This window comes from Ammospiza caudacuta, chromosome 6, assembly GCF_027887145.1.
Source record: "Ammospiza caudacuta isolate bAmmCau1 chromosome 6, bAmmCau1.pri, whole genome shotgun sequence".
In the NCBI taxonomy this organism is placed as follows: domain Eukaryota; kingdom Metazoa; phylum Chordata; class Aves; order Passeriformes; family Passerellidae; genus Ammospiza; species Ammospiza caudacuta.
Window position 1 is genome coordinate 47,360,987 of NC_080598.1, and position 22,232 is coordinate 47,383,218.

Consider the following 22,232-nt stretch of genomic DNA (forward strand, 5'->3'; position numbering starts at 1 on the left):
AAAATTATTTCCATTTCCTTTTACTCTCTTTCTTGCAAGCTGCAGAAATCAATCTAACAATATAGCCGGAAGAAAAAAAATATTAAAAAATACACTTTCATTTTTATAACATTTCTTAATGCTATCCCATCTTACATATTCTATAAAATAAGTGAGGTTGTATTATGGATCAGTGGACCATCACTCCAGGCTAGCCCTCTTGTATGATCACACATAATTTAAAGATAATATATTTCTATAATCTCCTTTTAGTTTACAGCTTTTTCAACCATGCAAAGCGGTTTGCTAGCAAATAAATAAATAAATAAATAAATGCATCCTTGACATCCTTGACATAGTCTGGTGACGGTGAGGGCAAAAAATTGCTTAAAGTCCAAGCACTCAGACTATTACCGGGATTACGTGGAGAGGGGGAAGGGGCGCCCAGCACTTTAAGCAGAGCGAGGAAGGAATCGCTGGAAGCAGCGAGCGGGGAACTTGTCCGTGCTAGCGCTGTGCTCTGCTGCCACCTTGGCCGCGCCGCGGGACGTGCAGGCGGCCCCGCTCGGCGCCCGCGGAGCGCTCCTGCCCTGCCCGGCCTGCGGAACCTCCCTCGGACAGCGCTGCCGGCGGCCCCGCCCGCGGCACTGCCGTCACAAACCGGACAGGGATATCTGTGATGTCCAAAGGGTCGGTTTGGGGGGCAGTTTTGGGAACGGGGGGTTGAGTGTGGCTGGGGGTTGTTCTTCAAATGCGGTTCATTTGCCTGCTGTGCTTAAAATCGGAAATTGGAAGTGTGGATGGGAGGAGGATATTTTTTTCCCAGTTCTTTTGCTTACTGTAGGATTCATCTCCTCCCTTGTCCAGCCTTATCTTACACATCTAATGAAGAAAGCACTGAAATTCCCATTCACACACATCTACCTGCCTCTCCATCCTTCCTACAGCATGATCACAGGGGCTCTGGAAGGACCTCCCGGAATACCAGCTGCAGTCAGAGGTCGTGTGTTTCCCCCTCCTTTTTTTCCTTTTTTTTTTTTTTTTTCTTAGCGGGGGGGTGGGGGCAGAGAAGGGTGACAGAAATATCATAATTCACTTTAAGTATATATAAATGAATACTAGACAACCAATAGAGTTTGTTAGTCTTGTTTCCCTGTTGTCTTGATGTTGTCTTGACATCGGGCTCTGGGCTGGTGGTACACACTTTGGAAAGCTTTCAAGCACTTCATTACTTCGTTTCATCTTTGAATTGCACATGCTTTTCTCTCAGTTTTAAGGTTTCTTATGCTTAGGAGGAAACATGCTCTGACATGTTGGAGTTTGGTGGTGGCAAATATTTCCTTTGAGTACAAAGTGCCTGTGTGAAAAGGGCTTTTTTTCCTTTCTTTCTTTCTTTCTTTCTTTCTTTCTTTCTTTCTTTCTTTCTTTCTTTCTTTCTTTCTTTCTTTCTTTCTTTCTTTCTTTCTTTCTTTCTTTCTTTTTCTTCCTTCCTTCCTTCCTTCCTTCCTTCCTTCCTTCCTTCCTTCCTTCCTTCCTTCCTTCCTTCCTTCCTTCCTTCCTTCCTTCCTTCCTTCCTTCCTTCCTTCCTTCCTTCCTTCCTTCCTTCCTTCCTTCCTTCCTTCCTTCCTTCCTTCCTTCCTTCCTTCCTTCCTTCCTTCCTTCCTTCCTTCCTTCCTTCCTTCCTTCCTTCCTTCCTTCCTTCCTTCCTTCCTTCCTTCCTTCCTTCCTTCCTTCCTTTCTTTCTTTCTTTCTTTCTTTCTTTTCTTTCTTTCTTTCTTTCTTTCTTTCTTTCTTTCTTTCTTTCTTTCTTTCTTTCTTTCTTTCTTTCCTGAAAATATGTTTCTTTCTCACTTGCTCCTTTCTCTGTTGTAGTTAATAACCTGTAAAAGAGCTGATTCTGGAGATCTGAGTGAAATGGCACTTTTGGAATCGTGCTTTTAACCGCACCACGCTGGGGACAGTGCAGAAGCTCTGTATATGTGCATATAAGAGGAACTCGTGCCATGCAGATGAGTTTGCAGACGCGTTGACAGAGAGGGACCGCAGGTGAGTCCCCAGCGATTTGCTTTGCCAAGAGGATTTTTCCAGCCCCTAATCACAGAAAAGCCCTCCATCTGCTTCCCAGAGCTGGCGGTTCTCATCTGTTTCAAGTGAAAATAACCAAGAATGTAAAATGGCAGGTAAAAAAGAATGCCCAGCCAAGTAGCCGCGTTGTCCTGCTTTCCCCCCAGCCAGCATTCCCCGGTGCTGGGGTCTCGCTCCCCGGGCGAGAGAAAGAGCTGCAAAGGGTTAAGCCGCTGACTTTCTTGCTAGGCAAAGTTTGAGGAAGAATATGTCTGAGGCTGGATACGCCGCAGCCCCGCGTTTGAAATCTGTCACCCTCACTTAGGAGCGCTGCATCTCTGCTTGTCACCGGTGAATAATGACGGCACGGCGATAAGATCGCTCGGCGGCGGTGCGCCGGGGCCGCCTGCGGGAAGAGAAGACAGGAAATTGCGAGGCGTTTAGCCGCTTCGACGGGGTGTTCCTCTGTGTCATCGGTGGGTGTCGGGGTCAAATGACCGGCTGGAGAGCAGTTTGGCAAGATAATTTCTTTCCTCCTTTCCTTGAGAGCAACCTTGGGTGTTGGTGACCAGCTATGGAAAACAGAGACCTCGGTGGTGATCCTTAACACAGTACCATGCTGGAGCCCAGCCGTGCTGCCACCTTCTCCCCTTTCAACCTGCCGGACCCGGTGGGCTTTGGGTGACCTACCGAGGAGGAACCCACTTCCGCAGGAGCAGGTAACGCCTGATTAAGTCACTTTCTGGATTGACACAGTCTTGATTTGACCAAAACGTGTCCTGAGTATCATTCACTGGTTTGAAGTATAAACTGGTTGAGGGTCCAGGGACCGGGAGAGGAACAGGAATAATTCCGTCTAATCCCTCTGAGACTGGGGAGCAGGGCAACTGCCTGCAGCCTTGCAGAAGTTTTTAACATCCCCACTTTCCTCCCTCATTAGGGGCACAGAGGGCAGAAAGACTTGTGATCGACAATGGCCAGCTCTGCCTCCTGTGCTGACGACAGGTTGCTAGTATCGGGGACGTGGAAAACAGAGGGACAGGTGGATTACACATCAGAAAGAAAGGTTTGTCCGCCAGAAAATGCACTGGCTGTCAATCAGTTCATGAAGGTGATATAAATCATACTCAAATAAGAACTCTGAAAAGTATGCACAGGGGCTAAGAAAGAAAGAAAGGAAGATCTTAAAAAGTAAAAAAAAAAAACAAAAAAAAACCAAAACCTAGCACATTAGCCTTTGTACTCTACAGGGCTCCTGATCCTTTCATCCCTCGGGACCAGCTGGCAGCTGCGAGCAGTTCCGACCACAGAGCAGCCCCTGCTCCGGGGCGGGGATGCGGGCTCTGACCGAGGGGCTCACCGGTGTCACACCCTCTTCTTGCCGGCCGGCCGGGACCCGCGGAGGGCCCCGGGCTGCCTCCCCTCCATCCTGGGGACGTAAAGCGGGGAGGGAAGCGGGGTCTCCTCCTTAACTCCCTTCCACTTGCTGAGTCCCCTGAGAAATGCTGGCTACCTGCGCTCCCCGTCCGTGCTCGCTCCCCACCCCCATCACTCCGCGTAGGTGAGGGCGCAAGTCCTTCTCCGAGCGAGCAGGCGGCTCGGCTCGGCACGGCTCGGCTCGGCTCGGCTCCGCGCTGCCCGTACGCGGGGACTCTCGAAGCCCCCTCGGGGGACAGGAGGTGGAGGGCAGGGCGAGTGGGGGGCAGGAGCTGCGCCGAGCACACGGCGCTGGGCTGACGCTCGCCTCGCCGGGCTCCTCGGTACGGCTCTATTGAGCCTTTGAAGTCGTGAGTGGGTTAGCCCCCCCAAGCGCAGGGCGAAGGAGGCGCGGAGCTAATAGCGAGTGATTCAGCTTATGAGGTACGGCCGAGCAAATAGAACCACTGAGCAGCCAGGGGTGAGGGGAAGCCAACCCCGAGGCATTTCGGTTCCCTTTTCTGTTTCCTCGACACATGGCACTGATCAGCTCGCTCTCCTCCATCCCTCCTCAGCCCGTTTCTTAAAGTAACTCGCAGCAAAAGCTGTGCTGTGCGTTTTCTTTACTAATGTAGGAGTTTGAGGCAAATTCTCTTCGCGCACCCCACGTTCTACCTTGACGGCTGGATCCTATCGCTCAAGTCCTTCTCGGTATTAAAAAGCTTTGTGTTTAAGTGGACGTTCCAGGACAAGGCAGTAGCCTACCAGGGAGCTGGACGGCGGGGGAAGGGTTACTCCGAAACAAGCGCAGACAGCCCGGCATGCACACACACACACACACACACTCATATGTACACACACTGAATGTGTACAGGAGAAATAGAGGGGTGGAGGGAGGGGAGTGGGTGTTGTTACCGCTTTAGGGCAAAAGGCGGTTTCTCCAGAGGTTTTTAAGTCTTTATGGCTGACGATGAAAATCAGACAGAGTACTAGACGAGGTCCGTCTCTTCCCTGAGGGTTGGAGATTCTTTTATTCTGTGTTATATTTGTTGAATACTGGTGCTGTGTATCTAAAAGTTCACAAGGGAGGAAGGAGAGGAAAAGAGGGAGGTGGGGGAGGCGGGCTTGTCGGCGGCTGCACATGAAATATCGCCATGTTGGTGGAGAGCGCGGCTGTAATTATTGCTAGCGAGGGCATCTCCCAGCACCGCCGCTCGGGGAGTTTCTCAGCTCACTTCCCGGCTTCCCCTCCGACACGCTCCGATACCCTCGGAGAGTCCCCGGCGCGGCGGAGCGGGGCGGTCCCGCCGCCAAGGACGCGCTGCGCGCACCTTCCGCTCCGCAGCGCGGCCCCGACGGGGAGGCAGCGCGGGGAGCGGGGTCTCCGCTGCCCCAACATCCCCCGGCGAGGCTCAGCCCAGCTTGGTTCCCGCTGCTGGAAGCGGGAGAGGGGGAGCCCAAGCAGATGTAGCTGGATAAATCGTCCTCAGCAACCTAGGGGTTAAAAGCAGCCGGGGGGGGGGGGGGGGACGGGGGGGACGGGGAGGGAAATAAGGAAAGAAGAAAAAGAGAAAATCTAGCCTGACTTTGCCTCTTGGAAAGCTTTAGGTTGCAGCCCTGCCTTCCAAGCATTCTTTAAAGTAGAAATGTGGGAGGGACTCCAGGAGAGAGAGAGAGATGGCTATCAACTGAATTCATTACTGTAAACATCTCCCTGGGGTGTCAGGCAGGGAGGAAAAAAAGGCACGACTTACATTAGCAGGGAATAGTGAGATGTGAGGCATCACTACTGCTAAGATCATCCTGCAATCCCGGCTGGAGGCAGGCGCAGGACTTGGAGAGAGCCAGACACACGCTCACAAATATACTCACATACATGTGTCCGATGCCTTCTCCGACTTACGAGGGTCCTGGGTCGCCGAGCCTACTCCTCATGTGATCTTTTCATCATTTCCAGAGGACAGAAAGAGACAAAAAAAAAAAAAAAAAAAAGGCAAACAACCAAAAAATCCAGAAAGAAAGAAACCCCGAGACCAAGCGTAGCCGCGGTCCCCTCTCGTTTATTTTTTTACCGGAGGAGGAGGAACGGCGGGGGAAAGAGAGAGCGAATCGAGGAGAGAAAGCGCGTTGGGAATGCCAGAGCCGCGGGCTGCGCGCCGGAGGAGGCGGTGGCGGAGCAGGGGGTAGGACGATGCCGCCGCCTCGTCAGGGCGGAGGAAGGCGCGGGGGTCGCTCGGAGCGGCGGCGGCCGGCGGGGAACGGGCCCGCGGGGCCGGCCGGGAGCGGCGCCGGGCGGAGGGCGGCGGCGGCCACCACCGAGGAGTGGCGGCGGCGGCGGCAGCAAAGTTTTGGTGTGGGGGGCCAGAGGCGCGGAGGGGGATTACGATCGGTGCCGGCGAGGGATTCCCAGACACCGCCAGGTACAGTTGGGATTTCATTTCTTACTCTTTTCCTTTCTGGTAATTCTAGCCCCGGGCGATCTAAAGCCGCAAAGGTGCCCTTTGCCTGCTCCCAGATGGCAAAGTTGCGGAGCCGGGATCAGGCTGTGTCAGAAATTCCGCCTTGGCCGCGTTAGAGCCCCGTGTCCGCGGCGCCGGGCCCGCACTAGCAGGATTTATGAATGGCCGGCGGCAAGTGCAAGCAGGGTCCCCGGGCTGCTCTGCCAGCGTGGGGCTCAGGAGCGGCGCTCGGGGCTGGCAGCTGCAACCCGGTCCCGGTCCCCGCCGAGCAGGGAGGGTGCCGAGCTGGCGCCCACCCCGCGGGGAGGGGAGAGCCGAGCACTCCCCCTGCAGCAGGGGCACCGGCAGAGCGCCCTCTGAGCACCAACAGCGGCTCTGTTCGGGAGGAGGCTCGGGGAAACGGGACCTTTAGAGGTGAGCCTTGCTGGGGAGAGCTGGTCGGCTCAGCTCGGCGCTGCGGAGCGCTCAGGAATCTGCCGGGAGAGTCGGGAGCTGCGCCCGGCAGGAGGATCCATCCGATCCCCATCAGCAGCCTCCGGAGCGGGGCTGGCGGTGAGTGGGTGGGGGAGAGCTAAGGGCAGTCGGATCGAGATTCGGAATACAAAGGATCCGCTCAGAGACCCTACGAGTTTGACGGGGATCTGACAAAATAAGAATAAATGCTACGGGGGTGCTGGGTGCGTGGGGATGGTGCGTGAACAAAAAATAGCAGATGGCAAAAGGAAGTCAAGCAGCTGAAAAGACCTCTCTTGAATATGATATAAAACCCCATAAAAGATAAATAAACAATCATTAAAGTTAGGAGAATAAGATTCGCCACCTTCTTTTCAGAGTGGGAAGCAGTCAACAGGAGCTTTTAATTAATTTTAATGGAGGAAATCTGTTTTAGGGCTTACAATAAGCTAATAAATCCAAGGCACAAATCCGTGTAAATTCCTGCACTGTGTGTGGAAGGTACTGATTGTATTTCTTCAGATACTGCCTTTTGCAATGCAGCGCTCAGCCAAATAGAAAGGGAGAGGTTCCTTACACGAGGAGCAGGAAAAGATAATAAAAGCAAGTCAGACCTCTCCCTCTCTACCTCCCTCTCCCTCCCTCATTCCTTCCCTCTCCCTCTCCCCCCACCTCTCTCTCTGAAAGTGAGCGTGTGTGTTAAAGAGAGGTTTATTTACTGTAACTAACTTTACAGTGCTTGCAGGGAAATTGAACCAGTTTAGAGGTTGAGATTGATCAGTTCTTGGATTTAATAAACCCAACTAACCATACAAACCCCCCCACAAATTTCCATGGACTAAATTCCTTGATGCATTCACTGACATGGTCTTTCTCCAAAGAAAGACCTTTACATATTTGTAGTTTGAGACAAAGCTAATGAATTATTTTTGATATATGTATTTTTGGAAGGAGAAAAGTTCATCCTGGCAGTTTTTTCAAAACTCTTAAAAGGTACTGTACCTATATCTCTATTCACCTTTCTTCCCTTTCTCCTTTGAGAGTCAATATATGCAATGTTATCACAGAGATATAAACTTTGCATAATGAAAAAGATCTAAACATTGCACAATAAAAAGAGACATAACAGAGGTGTGTTTAAAGTCATTATTTCTGTGTGACAAAAGTGATGTCAGAATGTGAGTGTTGATCTTGTTTCTGAAAATTATGTGAGGAGAGATTTCAAGAGGCTGTTTCAATGGTTGTTCTGTGTGCTGATATGGTAGCGAGGCAGTTAAGAGAGTTCAGGCCTGGAGTACTGTAGGTGAAACAAGTCAGAGCACTGTGCAAATACAGCGTCTATAAAACTACCTGTGACTAGAACAGTCATCAGTGTTCTCCAAAGTCCAAGGCTTCAGCAAGAAGTGGAGCTGGAATGCACCCAGCCTTCTTAAGAGCTGCTCCTCACGCACACGTACACCCTATATTTTGTATAAGGTGATGTTATCTGTGTTTGGCTTGGGGAAGTCTGGATCTAATTTGAGCCACTGTTACAAGTTACATTTATATCCTGGCCTGCTGGATAGCTTGATTTAGGATGTAGACATATCTCCTTTGCGCAACCCTACACCCCCCCAGTTGGAATCTGCATTACATAGGCTGTGCTTTCCTTCAAGAACCAAGAATGTGCTCGCATTCAGCTGCTCAAAATAGCAGTATCTAAAACGTGGGATGTCATTAGGGCTGACTTCCCTACCCTTCTGCAGCAGAGGAGGAGAGACAGAGTTTTACCAAGTGAAGAAAACAAAAAGCAGTTAAATCAAGTATGACTATCAGGCTTTTCCTGTACTGAACTTTCTATTTAAAGGACTAGAGAGAAGGCACACTTAAGATAATACTGTTTTCAGGAAAGTGAGAGCTTTATTTCTCACTCATTTCTGTTACCTCTTTAATCTCAAAATGAGTTCATTTTTGTCTAGGATACTTTCATGTAACTTTCAGGCTTTCACTAGGCAGATTCAAATCCAGTCCATTACTGACCTCTATCTGTGAGAGGGGTGTAGTCAATGGTGTATTTTTCCCTTCTCCATAGTGGATAGGAAGCACAGACTATGAATTGTTTTAGTCTTTTATACCTGCAAGTCATCTAGTTTTTTAGGTTATCAATCTTATATTCATTGCAGACAATGTGATTTTTCAATTGTTTTAAGGAGGAAAACAAAAACAAACTCCAGTTCCAAACATGAAAGTGCTTTCAATCAATTTCAGTTATTCCAGTGATAATATGATAAATATTTGCAAAAATCAGAAAAACAAGAAGTAACCAGTGCTGTTGAACATTAGTACTAAAGGAATTGCATTTATATTTGTCTGATGTTATAATACTTACTCTAAAGCAGGCTGAACCTGTGTGAAATTTCATTGCCCCTCAGTGCTTACATAATTGAAACTTGAGAGAAACACTCAGATCAGATATACTATGAGTAGAATTTATGGTAGGGTGTTTACAAAATGTAAGGAAAAAAAATCCAGTACTGTCTATATTAGGAATACATGTCAGAGATCAAGCAAAAAGGGGTCTTTATAAAACAGATGGACTTTTTTAGGGGATTATTAAACCCAGCTTCCTGATACTAATTTGCCTCTTGTTTATATCCACAACTATATTCCATATTTTAGTTAGTGATTGCAAATGGCAGTTAAGAACTTGACCAGCAAAATCTTTGAGTAGGTGAATACCACTGTTTGACATTTCTCAGATTGTAGTTGATTACCTCAGCGCTTGGTAATGTGATGTTTTAAGGTGTTTCCTTCCCTCCCCCTTGGGCAATTTTTTTAGAAGTCTTTCTGCAAAGCTTTTTATTTATTTCCTCAAGAAACCAAAAGAGTTGGAGCTTGCCCCAGAGGTGTAAAAACTGTTTTTTCTTTTCTATTATTTTCTTTCCATTTTTAAACAAATATTTTTATTTTTTTTCTTATTAAAAAATAGAAAATAATAATGTACAGCTGTTATTTTTTTAAAAGAAGACTAATTGGACATGCACTGATGATATGAGCCTCAGTTTCCCTACAGCTATGTGTAACCCACACATATCAAGTAGTTGGCTTATTTTAAAGAAAAACAACCACAAAAAGATCATCATTAAAATGATGGCATGTTTTATTCATTTATTTTAAACACACCGAAACCTTAATCCATCTATGATACTCAGGAAAGAAGTGTTTGAAATAAAAGCTCTGCTCTGTTTAACAAATTATATTCTAATCACATCAAATAATATGCCTCAGGAATACTAAAATTTAATCTGATATTTTCAGGCACTGGTGAAAGGTGTTGGGACCTTCTTATAGCTTTTCTTTTTTTTTCTGATGGTTTTCCCTATTAACAGGTTGTTTGTTTGGTTTTTTTCTGTCTTTGATTCCTTTTTCTGATGTGGCCCCTTGAACTGTATCAAAATTAAATACTAGCAGCAACTTAAATCCATCATGCTCTATTCAGCATTCCTGAAAACTTAATGATGCAGAACAAGGTCTGTAAAGTTTCCCTTTTTAAAAGAAGTCTTGTGTTTCAACTCTACCTAGAAACAGTCTTCTGTATATTTTACTTGAAGCTATGACTGCTTTATTTGGTTTGAGGTTTTATTCATAAATCTTTCCTAGCCTAGTGTAGTGCAAGGATGTATTTAAAAAGGCATATGACACAGAAAATTCTTTATCATTCAAAGGTACTGTCTTTGAAACTGTTTAAGTCCTTTCAGAAAAAAAACCTCTCTTTTGATATACATCAGATCTTTGCCAGATTTGGTCCTGCAAAGTGATGGCTTTGCTTTGGCCCCAGGTGAGAGGTGACTTGCTTCCAACAGGTCAGTAGATTACTGTGATGGTCTGCACTGTGTTTCTGCAAATCCTGACCCAAGCAGAGACATACCTCGAGCCACAGAATCCAGTACTTACTACCCAGTACTTACTTTCTTTTAGCATCATTTAGTTTTGAAAACATCACAGTGAAAATGTTTGGGCGAAGTGACAGAAGTTCTGCTCTTTGGCCAAAGTTCTTTATTGTGTCCAGGTTGTCATTGGTAATCTAATTATCTTAAAAAATATCATATAGATATCAAGCTAGTTCCTTCTCGATGCCTGAATTAATCTAAAGCAATTCCAAATATTCTCTTCATAAAAAATTTTCAAGATTTTTTAAATGACTGAGATCTTGTGGGAGCATTACGAGCAAAAGATTTTGAAATTCCATGTCTGATTTATTAGACATTCATTGTCATGTACATCTGGGTTCAGGAAAGCCAGGGCAGGCTGATGCTACACATTTCCCTCATAGTAAATGCGGTAAACTCTGTGGAAGTACTCCACGGCCTCTTGAGAGGAGAGAAGGTGAGAGCTCTGAATGAAAAGCCTCACCAGCGCCTCCCAAAGCCAGAAATCAGTGTGCTGCAGTGTTACTCCCAGTTCTCACTGGCAGATTTTGGCATTCCTTCACAAAACCCACAGGTCAAATTAAACTAAGGAGCAGAGCTTTTTCTGACAGAGCTTCCAGTGCTGCACCACACAGCTGCACTAGCAGCTCATCCCTGGCCAAGCTGCTCCATAAGATCTAGCCAAGAGACATCCTCTTTGAAAGGGTTATCTGTGTGGGAAAGTGCTCCAGCAGCGTGTCCTAGGAATGCTGGGGGGGTTTGGAGATGCTCATGTACAGTCTTCAATCTTCACACAGGTTGCAGAGGATCAAAACATAGTCAAGCTGGAGTCATGGGGTCGTCAGCTGCAGACCTGTAGGTTCAGAGTACAAATATTTCTTTCTCTTAAGATGTCCTGTGTGTTTTTCCTGCAGAGAAAAGGATGACCTTTCCAATGTCACTGGAAACTACTGCCAAAAAAATATTTTATATCAATATCATACTGACAGAACATGAAAATTAATATGCAGTTTTGAAAAAGAAATGTAGGTTATATATATGTGCATCCATATATATACAGTTTTTGTATGGGTTACATATATAGGTGACTGTGACTGTCTAGTCATAGAGGTCTCCCTCAGACCATTCAAAGCATATATAATTAATATTAATTAAAATTAATTTTTAGGTGAACTGCAAATCCAATTAAACAATAAGGAAAAAAGTATGCTTTTCCTGCAGTGTGTTGGAAACTTCTATAGTGGGTAAAAAAGCTGAGGTGTTCCCAAGGGGTATTGCTCCCAAGATCAACAGAAGGAGCCTGTCCCAAACTCACCTGTGCTTGTGAAATACAACTTCACAGCTGAGGAACTGCATTTTGAATTATTGGACTGGATTCCAGACTCAATCCTTCTCTCCTTCACTGGCAAGTTAATTTCACAGACACTCTTCTCATTATTAGGTAATACTCATGTGAGTAATGATTTCAATACCCCAAAGTGATGTCATTTAGCTGTAATTGAAGATGATACAACCCCAGCAGCATGTCTCTGATTATACTAATGTATGTATGCTCTCAGTAGCAGTTTCTTCACATATGTAAAGGAAAGAAACTATGTAGGTAAAATTAATTTAAGTTACTAGAATTGTGTCTTCATTAGGATTGAAGCAGTATTTGTGTTTGTCACAGGCACAGCATACATAGGTATACTTCTGTAGAAACTATCTGCAGACAAGACATTGTGTGTGCATATCATTTAATGAATTATGGTTTTGGTGGGTGAGGGAGTTTTAGTGAGCCTGTTTCATGCCCTAAATGCTAACTGAAACCATGTCAGGTGTCTCTAAATGAAGGAGTATGTGTTAGCCATACCTTATAATTTCTTTTGTGATCTTGGAAGTTTTTCCTAGGTGGTGCTTCTTGTGTCACTGAGAGATTTGCATCCAACTAAATGTACCCTATTTAAGAGTCTTGTTAGGCTGGTTTCACAGGCCATCTCATTGGCTCATCCAAGTTTAACCTTATTCTTATCTTTAACCACTTAGCTTTGGAGTTAGTCACAAATGCTCCAAGACTACACATTATTTCTTGAGCCATATCGGTTGATAACTTGCTCTTAAGTTCCATCATTTGTTATGTAAAAAAAAAAACAACCAAACAAAACAACAAAAAAACAAACCCCAAATAATTTTGATGCCTGAATTGGTGTTACCTTAGATCTGATGATTGTAGGACTCCAATTAAATATGTTACTGTTCTATATGCATATTGCATCATGTTGTACAGATCCATTACTGTAAGCCCCCACATCATTAACTGGAGAAGAGAAAGTGGAGGCAGAATTTAATTTAAACTTTTTCCATACTTCATCATTTTGTGCTTTGAACTGTCCATTGAAAAATTATTTCCAAATCAAAATAAGTAAACTAAGCAAATAAAATGTGTTGTTATGCGGCCTGATAAATTTCTCCTCCTTTAAAACAGATTTAGTTGTCTAAGAACAAATTTCCTCACGTTGAAGATGAGTATACAGTGAAGGACTGTTAAAATTTAGCAGAACATGATCACATACAGACAGTCATTCTCATCTGTATTGCTGAATCCTGTGTATCAAATCGGTATATGCCTAACAGTGATTTTGAAATAGCTCATTCTGGCCCTGTGCCATGCTGCTCACTGAAGAGCTGCTTCTTGAACAGTTCAACAGTAAATTGTAAAATGCATTTTGCCAGTGGAAGTCTTTTTTTTTTTTTTATTTGAGAAATTACTTTCACTGTTCAACAAAACTAATTTCAAAATCTTATTATTTATCAGTGGTGCAGCAGAATTACAATCTTTACTCACGGAGAGAAGTGCCTACCACTATAGCTTTGAAAATACTTAGGAAAGAAAGAAGCACAATGGACACCTCTCATTCCTTTAAGAATGTGCACTTTGAATGCCACAGACAGAGTCAAGTCCCTTATAATTGCCCAGAGATGCCTAAGCATCCGTAGCAAAGCATCTGACAGTAATGTTACCCTAGTTCTTTTAGCCATGTTGAGCCCCATAAAATCACCTTTCTAAATTTTTTTCTTCATGTGATAATATGTATCTAAAATGATAAAATGTAAATACATGCATGTGGGGAGGCACACACACAAAATATAGAAAAGAAAAACAGCAAAAAAGATTTTCAAGATAATTAGAGTAACAACAGATCATTTAGCAAAATATATTTCCTTCTAGAGCTTAGTTAGCATCTTCCATTTTTGTTGTTTAACTAGGTGGTGGGGCAAAGAGTGATTCTGAAGAATTTTGAAATGGAAACTTACATGAGTTTTTCTAGTTTGATTCGTTTTCTACTGTAGTGCTTTACCTCTACAGTTAATACAGAACAGTTTTCACAAGTACTACTCCATTTGATATACAGTCTTAAGAAAAATGTTGAAATTTGGTTCAATTTTAAATTCTGGATATGGGGTTCTGTATCCCTTCTTGTGTAATAACCTAGAACCTTACTTTTTAGTTATGTATAATTCCAGTAAAATGCTGTCATTGAAAACTAAGTAAAGACCAAATAAACAACCAAAACCCACTAAAACAAACCCAAAAGCAAAACCAAAGGACACCCAAGCCCACAATTCAGGAGCTGTGAAAATCTCAATACTAACAAGATGGTTGTTTTCTGTTCCACACTGGATAATCTTATCAGTATCTATTTAACTTTATATTTCTTACCACATACAGGTTTGTCTATTATCACAGAATTCAAACACTCAGCTCTATTCTCAGATCAGCACAGTGGATCTTTATAAATCTGGAATAAATGAGATGTTAGAGTTGCTGCCAGCAGCTCTGGCAACAGAACTGTTGATCTGCCCAGATTCTCTTTCCTGCAAAAATGTCTTATCAGCAGATCCACACATCCTACATGGTGTGACTGTGAATTTACAGATAAGAGGACAGAATGACTGAAAGTGGATGGATGGCATGATCATAAATAGGTCATGAGTTACCAACTGTGGAGCTTGATCCTGACACCAGGAGAGGCAATTATAAATTTTAGAGCCCTTGAAAGGATAAGGAGGTCTCTAGGTAGAAGAGTTTTAACTCTTCACCCTTCATTTGTCCAAAACTGAAAGTACATAAATCAGTCCATATGAGCAGAGATGACTCTGAAATTCATAACCACTCATCTCTGTGACATTGATGGAAACTCTATTGAATGAAATGCATAGATATTCTAATTATGAACCTCTGGTATTCAGAACTTCCCTTAGGCCATCAATATCTCATATGCAATCATATTTTACAAGCTGCCGAATGATTGTCTGGTTATGCATGTGCTGACCCAGGGAAGGCATCCTCTGGTATAGCCAACCAGCTGCAGAAAGATGATCCTTTTTGAGCTCTAGGAGAATAAACACTTTTAAATTTCAGATAACATCAGTGTCAGTTCACAGGCTGCCTAAGCCTTGTGAAAAAATACTTGGCAGTCTTGGGAAGGGGTGTTTAAATATAGTGCTGTATATTGTCTTGTGTTGATTGATAGCCAATGCTTGTCGAAAGACATTCTTTTTAACTCTTTCACTGCCATGCTAAAAGATTATCTCCTCTTTAATACAATAGGAAGTAAAAAAGGCCTGGAGCCTTGCTATGAAATTTGTCTTTCCACGGTCTGGGGCACTTTTATTGACATATGCTTGTATTCTGGTAGCAGCATACTACTCTCCTATTTGTCTCTTTCACTGCCTCTGTTTTTTAAATGCATGTGGCAATATAGGCTGAATCAGAATTTTTAGTTAGCTCTTCAGATAAGAAGGATCTTTCTTTTAAGCTGGAGTTCATCCTCTTATGGCTGTCATGTTAGGTGCATTGAGGACAAGTAGCCTAAAGATACTATCAAAACTAATAATAATGCTCACAGAAGCTTTTCTTTTCATTTAAATACTTCTCATATCATTTTTGAAGGTCAAGTATTGAAGTATTGTGCCAAAGGGAAGATAAAAGCTGAAAAGGGAAAGTAACTAGAAAATAACTGAAAAACAGGATGGAAGTGAGTAATCAAAATTGTCTGGACCTAATGAAGTCCAGAGATAAACAAGTTTGTATGCAACAGAAAATCAGAATGTCCTAATTATCACAGTTTTAACCACATAAGCGGTTACTTGTCTGAGAAGAAAAGGACTGCCATGAGAGGGAGAAGTAGGACAGTGCACCTTCTAGGATGAGCTATGATGGGACAAAAAGATCTGTTGGGTTTCCCTAATTCTTTCTGTTGTGGACATAGCACATTTGAATTGTCAGACAGATAATGTTCTCTCAGAGTGTGTTACCTCTAGAACAGAGCCCTTGATGGTTTTGTGAGTCTGTTGCTCTTTAACCTATTCCCTATTAATATTATTCTGTGTTCTCTTTAGAAATGTTGCATTTTAACCATAAGAAAAAACAGACACAGAGTAAAGATGGGATGGATAAAGCAATTAGTGATAAACTAGTCTTAAATTTTCCTCTCAAGAATGGGTTCATTCACACAAAATTTCTTTATGTGAATAAATCAAAGGGGAATAATTACTATTATGTGTTATTTAAAGTATATATTATACATCCTAGTAGTTTTTTTTTTTTGTTAGACATCCCATCTGAAAGAGTTTAGGGATCCCTTATGTTACAAAAAAAAAGACTGAATTAGGGGAGCAATGTGCCAAGGGAGCAAATGACACCAAAGTGGGTCTTTATTACTGTTGTTTCTAAGAAACCCGATGAAAGAAATGTTCACTGTGCACTGTAACATTCAGAACTGTGATGTTTTCTCTGCATCATCAGTGCATTCATGCTGTCCTGTTGATTAAATCACTGTCTAGGTCAAACATTGATCAAACTCTGTGCTATGTATGCTTTTGCCTCTTGCAGCTGAACTCAGGGCAGAATTCAGCCCTGTCCCCTTGTCAGAGGACAAGGAGGGTACAGACTAAACAGCAATGGCTGCAGAAACTCCCTGTGCATGTACATATGGCAGGGTTGGCATTTTTCTTCCCCCAGGCACACCAAATGCCCACAATCAGCATCAGCACCAAGTCTGAGCCCTTAACCTGAAGGAAGGAGATAATTCGTGGTGAAGGCTGTACTAAAGATATATGTCCTTGCTTTGTTAGGGAGGGTATGCAATTTTTTTTACTGTGTCAGCCTTCTCCATGAGTGTTGTGGTAGGAATAATATTTGGAAAAACATGTAATTCTAGTTATTTGCTTTCTTATTATCTTGCAAAAAGTCCAACAAAGAATCTGACTAGAATGCTGTTACTGTAACTGCAAAACAGAAAAAAAAAGCTCAGTGGAAAAATGGCACCGTATGAGTTAACATGTTAGCCCTTCATTCTTTCAGATCAAGCTTCCTGTGAGTAATAAAACACAAGGCAGATGAATTTGGCTGGTCTCAGTCAAGCCTCTCATGGATAGTTGCCCACACGGGAATAACTGCTGCATAGATTAGCTCTGTGAATAGTTCCAGGACAGGTGTGGGGCTGAACTGCTTTGGCAGAACTGTGCCAGGAACTTGTGTGTGATGATTCACTTGGTGCTATCTGCCTTTCCTTTTCATGAGCACTAAAATTTAACCAAACATGCTTTTAAGTAATTGATTTTAGGAAATTGGAGAAAACTCAAATTTTGTCAGATTAGCAAATACTTTATTGGACAATTCAGACAAATGAAGCGCAAGTGGAAATTACAATACCCTTACTAGGGTAAGAAATTAGTCAACATTTCATTCCTGACAACAGAAACAGTGTTATAGTTTCTGATTCATCTTTCCTAATAGACTAAAAGAAATAACAAAAAAGTGCAATATTTAAAAGCTTACAAGAGGAGTAAATGACACAGCGTTTCTCTTGCTGAATACAAAATCTTTTTATTACTGTTTGAAATCCAGGCATAGTCTTTGGTGATGTATATGAAATGAAAGGGGGACTCAGATAAACCCACCACTATTAACAAATCCTTGTTTTCCAGTCCCTGTCAGAAGTGAAAAGATTTGTTAGGTAAGGAAGACAAACTGCTTTTTGACCTCCACATGCTCTTCTTCCTCTGTTCTTACAAAGCAGACGTGAGCCTCAATCCCACTGTGCAAGTCCTCATAAAAAGCACGTTATCAGAAACAAACTCTACACTATTTTTCCTGACATAAAAAGAGAGAATGTAAACATAAGATAGGAGGAAGATTAAAGAACAGCATTTGATCAATGAATTCTGATGCACAAGTGGCTTGATATTAGATGTGTAGTAGCACTTGCATGAATCAGGGCTTGACCAGTTTATAGCTGAATTATCTACAACATAAAACCGAAAACCCTGTTGAGCTCCTTGTTAGAGCTATGACTGTAGGCCAGCCTTCCTTCTTAAATAATAAGGGGGAAGGATTGCAGTCTGGTAGCTGACACTGCTGTTTGTGCCCTGGCTTCCTCAGAGTCAATAGAAGACCCTGCTCTGCAAATCTCTCACACAAAGTAAATATTTTTTTCTTGATTTAACTGGAAATGCTTGGGCATGCAATTGCCTAAGGTCAGGTTTACAGCACTTCTCCAGTTATTTGCCACACAGTTTGGAGTTTCAGAGTCATCTGTGGAGTAATTTATAGAGGCATCTATTTTATATTGCAGTTATGATCCTTATATCTGTCTCAGCAATTGCTCTGCCCATTGTGACTGACATGTTTTCCATGACATTTTCATTTTCATGCATTCCACCATTGCTATAACTACTGTAGATTGATTTTCACAGGCATGTGACCATTTTGGGCATGTAATATGGCTCTTAAAAATTTACCAGCCTAACTATCATCTCCTTCTGCTAGAGGACTACAGACATAATGGCTTTATCAATGCAACAGTGGACTTTTGCAATTTGTAGTAAATTTCAAAATTAACAGTTTTAATGAATTAGGTAATTTCTCCTGCTGCAGGAGCTCTCTATTGCAGGAGTAGGGAGAATAATGACAGAGGTCCTCTATCAATTTGGTGTTTAAAAATTTCAGTTAGGCTTATAGTTGTGCATATTCTGATGGTGGTGTTGTTTAAGAAAGATAAGAACAGCATGAGACAACTGCAGTAATGTTACTGGAGAAAATTCAGTATTGCTGCGTACCAGTGAATATTTATCTCCAGAATTTACAGTAAGACTTAGCTATCTGGAAACCAGTGATGTTTCTTCATTCAGGATTTAGTGGCCTTTTTTCAGTACAAATTTCAGTAGTACCCCAGAGGCTGTTAATGCCTAATAATAAATGTGTCCTTTCATTAGTCATTGTTTCCTTTATAGAAACTAGTACAATATTTTGCAACTAGATATAAAACAAAGTGAATAATAATGAGCCAGATTGCTTTCTGTTCTGTGTGATCTTATTCTGCTCATCACTGTATTAACCTAATGCCAATATGAAAAGCTTTAGTGAAAGCTGCTATTACAAAAGTGTTCTGCGATGTTCAATAATATTAGATGTCTTTATATAATGCAGAGAATTATTAATAGTCAACATGAGACCTGGTCAGTCAGAATTAAAAATCTTTAAAATTCCTCCTGATTGTGAAATTCAGGGCAGTGGTTTGTACACACAATAATTTATGGGTACATCAATCATGTTTATAACTCCACTGACTTGGTACACATGCACAGTCTAGATAAGTAATTAGCAAAATGGCATCAATTGTGCTGCATATTCCAGCTGCAAATAACAATGTTGCAAAAATTACTCCCAATGGATTGTTCTTCTAGAACTGTTATATACAGCATTTCTCTCTCACCTCTGCTCTCTTGCTCTCTCCCTCTCCCTCTCTTTGCCCTTCTATGTAATCTCTAATACTTAAAGCCCCAGACATGCTGAAACCTGGGTCTTCCCAGCAAGGTTAAAGGGTTGCATTTTCATGGTACTATGATTCCATCTATTTTAACATCTCCTATCAGAGAGGAAGGAGTCCACAGGTTCACTAATGGATATAAGTACAAAGCTGTCATTTTAGGCTGTGGGAAAATGAGATTAGAACTGATCTGACCAGAAACAAATCTCCTCTTCCTTTCTCTCAGGTAATTACACAGGTTGAATTCATGATCCCAGTGTATTTCTTGCTTTTCAGGCAATTTCCAGGAGGAAGATTTTCCTTGTTATAAATAAGTACCCATATTCTATAATTGCTGACAGTCATTTGGGGAAGTTTTCCCTTACATGCGTTGCTATGCTGCAAATAAACAAAAAGTGAAATAAATAACACCATATCTTGTATTACTGTTCCTAAATAGAGAGGGATCTTTCTGATAATTTTTCACTCTGTAAGTCTTCTCATGATGTATCATTACCAGTAAGGGAAAAGGAATTGTAAAACCTGAAATAGCAAAAACTAAAGGATCACACTTTCACCACAGATACTTCTCCAGTATAAATATAGGTTCATTCTTCTAAAATCTGGAATTACCTTACATCTACATAAATGAAAATGAAGAGACTTACTCCTTGTTTCAAATCTTTACCTATAGGATATAGCAGAAAGAAGGTGAACATTCTTCTATCAGACATATTGACAGTGTCACAGCAAAACATATTTGGAGCTGTAAATAATCAGAAACAGTGCATGTACAGACCTGAAATGCCTGAAGTAAAGTAGAGAGTGCTCGTGGTTTATGAATCAATGTATAGATGTCCTACATTGACAAATCAAATGGGCAACTACAATCATCTGCCTATTTGTGCATACTGCTTATATCCACAGTAGTTTAAAAAGCAATTGCAAAAATCCACAACATTTTTGAAAACAGAAAACAGAATCAAAAGCACTATATTTAGTCCAAAGAGGCATATTCAAAAATTCATTTGTAAAAGCATGTTAGATTTTCATTAAATATACTAAGTAATAGGGAAATGTAAAAGAGTCCTCTGGTTTTTAATATAAACTTTAAAAAAAACGGCATCCCATGAATAGCAAACTTTTCACAGAGTTTGAACAGAGCTTCTTGATTTATTTTGATGATTCGTATGCCATCCAGTAGAGAAACTCATACATGTGCTTGTATATATTGCCATTTTGCTATATGAAGGACTTGGGAGAATAGTAAAAATAAACCCAGGAAAACAATTGTCTGCTTCCAGCCCAAGTAGAAGCATTAAAAATGCTACTATAATCAGATGATTCCTAATGAAGCTGCAGCTTCAAAATATCAGATTTTTCTTTATAAAGAAGTGAATATAGAGAAAATAGGTGAACGAGATTGTAAGGTTCTCTATAAAGTACAGCAAAAATCTGAAGAATACTGTAACAAAGAGACCATGACTGCAACATTTGTATATATCACTTTTTACAGATATCTTCAGGCAGCAATGGCTGACTTCTAGGGCCTTTGCTACTGGGACAGTTAACTCCATGTTACTTGTTTAAAAATTATTTACTTGAAAACATTACTCAGCAGTATCTATGATTGCTTCCCCCCCCAATAGCTTAAGAATCGTGCAGCTGTACTGCAGTCATTTCATGCTAGAGCAATAGAAAATTTTTAAAATTTTAAAAGTGACTAAGACATTATTCCTGTCAAATGTAGGCCTCTATTTCATGCTCGTTCCTTCTGTTTCTAGTTAGATCAAAAATAAATTTGAGAAGCAGTATCCTTTTCACAGCTGAGGTCAAGTCCTTCAGAATTTTGCATACTTTCAATCCCAGTGAAAGTCAATGAGTTTTGAACATGATAACCATTTTGCAAGGTCTCCACATTTCTTTCAGTGGAAATTTCTTTCAACTTATCTCCATTGGAAGGACCAAGAAGAACCACCTTTATATTTTTATGGTTTTTGAGTGAGAAAGATTTAATTTCAAAATGTAGTATGGCCTAAAATATAAATCTGAGACAGTTTGAAGTAAAAGCTCTTTCTGAAGATCAAGTTTTCTCATGGTGACTTTTTTTAAATTTAAATTGTAACAGTGTTGCCTTCAAAGTCCACCATACAACAACAATAAGTAATAAAAGTAATAAGAATAGGCAGCAGGTTATCTGGCATGGAATGAAAATTTGAGCAAAGACAAATCTCCCTTGGTAAATGTTGATGTGAATAATTAAATGAAACAGAGGCAAAATACAGTCTGTCAAAACCAGTTTCCTTCTAGAGACATGGGAGGAATTAAGATTTATTTTAAGGGAAAGCTTCTATGTCTCCAAAACCTTGGTTTGCACAACTTGTCTCTGCTAAAAGTTCCCAGAATAATTTCCCTAATAAAGAGTGTTGGAATAATTTTTTGCAATATGCAGTTTATCATAGCAATTTCTCATACGTATATGAAATTTTCATTGCCAATTGTGTCCTGAAGAGAAAATACTGCAATATCATACTGGCCGAGCTTCAGTGGGCTGAAATTGTCATCCAGTTACTGATTCAATATCCGATGTGTCTGACGATGCTAGAATACATGCTCTGTTTTCTGAACATGCAGCTCTGCTCATCAGTTGGTCTGCACTGACATAATTTTCTTAGATTAGTTATGCTAGTTCAGAACTTGAGCAGAAGGATGAACCGTCAACTCTATTATCTGATCTGATTATCTTTCCTGAATAAAACAGAATATTATTCCAGAATAACAAAAAATTATAGAGAATGTACCATATTAATGAGGAATCCACTACTAAATGTAATACAGTCATGTTTTCTTTCCCATATTATGTCCAGAATTGGCTGAAAATTTTAGAAATATTTAAATAAATTTCAAATAAAAGGTTTTGATTTGGTGAAACAATGTATCTAAAGTGATGCAGAATTACTTACTTGGTGTCCCAAATGCAAATTTGAGCTGCATAAACCCCTGAAATTTAATTACCAGCCCATTGTGATGGATAATTGATTGATTTGGTTGTAATCTGTTTTTAGGTATTTGTGTGGCATAATAGCACTGATATAGCTATATCTCTGTTTTAATATAAGTGACTGAAGTTCCTGATGTTAAAGACTTGGGTGATGATTTGT

General features: G+C 41.6%; 1 protein-coding gene across 3 annotated transcripts in view; it reads left to right on the plus strand.

The window, feature by feature from the left end:
* Nucleotides 1-580: 580 nt before the first annotated feature.
* FLRT2 (fibronectin leucine rich transmembrane protein 2) overlaps nt 581-22,232 on the plus strand; it is a 60,059-nt gene continuing 38,407 nt past the window's right edge. Inside the window, exons 1-3 of one of the 3 annotated variants that reach the window (XM_058806275.1) lie at nt 581-669; nt 1,852-2,159; nt 2,293-2,762. The gene's annotated coding sequence lies outside the window, so the exon portion shown is untranslated. Of the gene's footprint in view, nt 670-852; nt 980-1,851; nt 2,160-2,292; nt 2,763-5,143; nt 5,880-22,232 lie in introns of those variants that run through there. The other 2 variants (XM_058806276.1, XM_058806274.1) reach the window with 2 other exon arrangements.